This window comes from Mus caroli, chromosome 6 (assembly GCF_900094665.2).
Source record: "Mus caroli chromosome 6, CAROLI_EIJ_v1.1, whole genome shotgun sequence".
Taxonomy (NCBI): Eukaryota; Metazoa; Chordata; class Mammalia; order Rodentia; family Muridae; genus Mus; species Mus caroli.
The window spans coordinates 44,948,409-44,952,396 of NC_034575.1; the positions used below are offsets into that span (position 1 = coordinate 44,948,409).

Here is a 3,988-nt window from a genome sequence, read left to right on the forward strand (position 1 = left end):
TGGGCGGGGTCTGCTCTCCTGCTCTCAGGCCTCTAGGGCCAGCTCTCCCACAATGCCCAGGTGAAGGGTGGGGCTAGCTCTGCTCAGCCCTCTGACATCAACGAGTCCTTAGTGGCAGCCCAGACCAGGGACATCCACCTGGCCTTTGGTTGTGACAGATCCCTCCTACTGCAGAGCCTCAGACCCAGATGTGACCCCCAGTGTTAGCACAGAACCCCACCATGATCCTAGGTGGCATCACCAGCTACTGGCATCTGGCTGTTCCTTATTACCCTCAAGTTTCCAGCCCTGCCTCTCTTTGTTGTGCCCATGTTCTTCTCTCTTTCTCTTCCATTGCTCTACCACTTACTTGCTCCACTTCATGGCACCCAGGGTCTGTGAGTGTCTGGGGTCATTTCAGGTGATCTCAGGAGTGCTATGTTCTACTCATGCAGTATAGTGCCTGGCAGGGGCCATCTCCAGTGTGGTCTGCCTCCCCCAGGTTTGGGGGTGGGGGGCCACCAGACTGATAATCATCTCAGGCTAGCTCCCTATCAGGCCTCCTGGTGCCAGTCTGGTGGTCATTTCAGGCTTGCTCCTTTACTGGCCCATCCAAGTGGCCTCTGTCTTAGGGTCACCCCTGCCTGGGGTCTGTGTTCCCAGGGGGGGTTCTTCTAGTCTTTGACCTGCTTCCCATTCTGGGCACCCATCTAGGCCTGCCTGGTGCCAGACCGGTGGTTGTCCCAGGCTTGCTTTTTGTTCCAGAAAATGTTAGTCTACTGATCATTCAGATATCCGTATGTCAACACACTGAGTATAGACATAGCCTCTCTCCCCTCTGTCACCCATGACACACAGGTGACGTGGCAGCCACACCTACAATGCCTCCAGGGCTTTTTGTTGTTTTGAGATGGAGCCTTTTATGTGTATCTCTGCTTTGGCTGACCTGCAAGTATGTAGCCCATGCTGGTCATAAATTTGAGGCAGTCTGGGCTGGAGAGATGGCTTAGTGGCTAAGAGCATCAGTTGTTATTCTAGAGGACCAGGGTTCCATTTCCAGCACCCATATGGCAGGTCAAAACTGTAACTCCAGTTCCAGAGGATCTGACACTCTCATACAGGCAAAACACTAATGCACATGAAACAAAAAAATAAACAATATTTTTTGAAGCAGTCTGCCCCAGCTTCCTGAGAAGCAGCGATTATAGGCTTGCCTCCTCACTCCCTTCTTTAACACACACACCTTTGTCTCCTCATCTGTGTCTCTGACTCTGTCTCAGTGTTTCCTACATCCCTGGTTATCCTACATCACTGACCTCATGAAGGTGCAGAAGATGCCCTTGACATCCTGAGCTTCCTGCCTGCACCACTCACAGCCTCACTGGTCTATGTGCTGCTGTCCATCAAATTCTGGCTGCTGTGCACAACTGGGTGATCATTCTGCAAGCTGAGCTGCACTTCAACCCATAATGTCCCCTTCTTCATTTCCATTGACAGTTCTTCACTGGGTAACTCATTTTGCCCACTCTCTTTTGGAAATGCTATGGCTTATTTAAAATGTACTTGAAAATGACCTCACCACTGTGGGGTCATTTACCTGCCCACTTCCAGCTCTGGCTGGGGCTGCCTCCTGCCCTTACACTGCGGTAGCTGTTGGCTGGCTAGACAGCATTTGGATCTCTAGGCTGGTGAGCCATTGCCCTTGGGTCTTTGTGAATTCTTGAGTCTGTTCTACATTTCTGTTTCAGTCTAGAGGTTTTGGTTTTCTGGACTTAGCACTTTCTCTTCCTGTCCTTTCTTGGTTTGAAGTATGATTGGGGGGAGTTTTTATTTCTTCGTTAATTAGATTCTTTACTCTGTTTTAAAATGTCCTATTTTACATGGCTATATTCCTTTCACTATTTTGGAACATTAGTTTATATTAGCTACACAACATGAGCGATCTCACAGTGACATGTGCATACATGTACATGAAGAACTGGGACCACACTCCCCTGATCACACGGCCTCTTCTCTGCCCCTTCCAAGTTCCTCGTGTTTCTTTTATACTCAGACCCTTACTTTCTAAGTACCGGCCAAGTCACACAAAATCCTGTTCAGAGGCCTGACAGGCCATATTGGATGGTCTCTTAGGCAAGGGCACCAATGCGTCTCTGTGCTTTAGCAGGAAGCCTCCTCCTAGCTGGTTATCCTAGGATCTCCCTGCCAGTTCAAAAGTCCTGACTCCATGCACGGGCCAAAGGCAATGCTCAGATCCCATTATGTTGATGCTAACTATGGAAGTGGGCAGCTGAAAAGAATTCAAGGACTGAATAAAGGTAAGTCTTAAAAAGCCAGTTCTCTACTAAAAACAAAACAAACAAACAAAAAGACTTTATCTATTTATGTTCATTAAAAAAACTAATAGTGATATATTATTTTAAAATATCATATAATTAATATATTTGAAGTTATTTAAAATTTATATTGAGAAAAACGTATGTATTTTCAGTATTGCTGTAGACAAACATCTACATAAGACTGTTCAATTGATTGTTGTTTTATATCAAACAACTTTTATAATACTCATTTTTATTGTTACAATATTTTATAAAGTTTAAAGAATATGATAAAAAACAAAAGGTATTGCAGGTTTTGAAGTGGGGGGACTCTCTGGGAGGAGTTGGGGTACAAAAAAGAAAGAAGAATGTGATGTAAGTCTATTTACTCAAAATATGTTTTTAAGTAGTTAACAAATTCAGATAAATTGAAATTATGTATCTTTTCTCATCATAATGCAATAATACTTAAATCAAAGAAAAAGAAAGAAAGAAAAAAGAAAACAAGTAAAAAAAAAAAAAAAGAACTAGAAAGCAGACCCGTTACCCAATCAATCTGTTGGTATCTTGCTCTTGCCTTGCCAACATCCAGATGCACAAGCAATCATAATCTCTGTTGTTTATAAGGACAAAACTAAAGGTTTTGTTTGTTTGAGAGCAGAAGGGCCAGGATATGGCTCCATCTCCATATCTTTTGTCTAGAGGTTCCTGGCTGACAGATATGTTCTTGATCATTTTGAACATATCAGCCCACTGTCTTTAGATCCTGGGCTTTGGTGAGAAGTCTCAGGCCTGATGGAGGATGTCATCTTCCTCTCAGCCCCATATATTGTCACAGCTATGCATGTAGTCAGGAGCTACCATCCGTTAGCACCCGTTAATATCAGTTTAAAGAAAAGGTAATTGAATGCTTTGAGTGTAGACATGAGTTATTACAAAATTATCATAAAGGCTGGGGTCCAAGTGAAAAGCAAAACACTGTCTATGTACTAGGCAGAGAATCCTGCTGGGGCAGGAGCCATGTCATTCTACCCCTACCAGGGCTATGCTGAGCTAGGCACAATGTGAACAGTCACTCTCTGCTTCCTGGCTTTGGACACCATATGATCAGCTACTTCCTGCTTCCTAGCTGTGGACACCATGTGACCAGCCACTTCCTGCTTCCTAGCTATGGACACCATGTGACCAGCCACTTCCTGCTTCCTAGCTATGGACACCATGTGACCAGTCACTTTATGCTTCCTGGCTGTGGACACCATGTGACCAGCCACTTCCTGCTGCCTCTCCCATTTCTTCTTTGTCTTGATGCACTGTATCCCCTGTTCTGGTTAACTCAAGTAACCCTTCCCTTAAGTTGCTCTTGTGGGATATTTTGTTACGAAAATAAGACACTCTTCTTTTGTGAAACAGAATAACATCTGATTATATGTGTACCAGGTTTCACTTATCCATCTGTTGAGCAATATTTTAAAGCATTTAGAAAAATGCTCATTTGCTATGAATGACACTTGGTAATTGTTATTGTTATGAAGAAAACTTAAAAAATAAAATACACCAATCACATCTCTCCATTTCTTTTCTATGTTTATTTGCATTTCTTGTTAATGTGGTTAGATACTTTAAAATTATTTTAAGGACACATAGTTTCAGCTTTTTTTCTCCATATTTTAACCAAATTTTTTAGTAAGGAA

At 43.4% G+C, this 3,988-nt stretch overlaps 1 non-coding gene across 1 annotated transcript; it reads right to left on the minus strand.

Annotated features, from left to right (window-relative positions):
- Nucleotides 1-746: 746 nt before the first annotated feature.
- LOC115031408 lies at nucleotides 747-873 on the minus strand. The gene has a single exon (XR_003837047.1). It is a non-coding gene; the product is annotated as a small nucleolar RNA SNORA17 (small nucleolar RNA).
- Nucleotides 874-3,988: the final 3,115 nt, after the last annotated feature.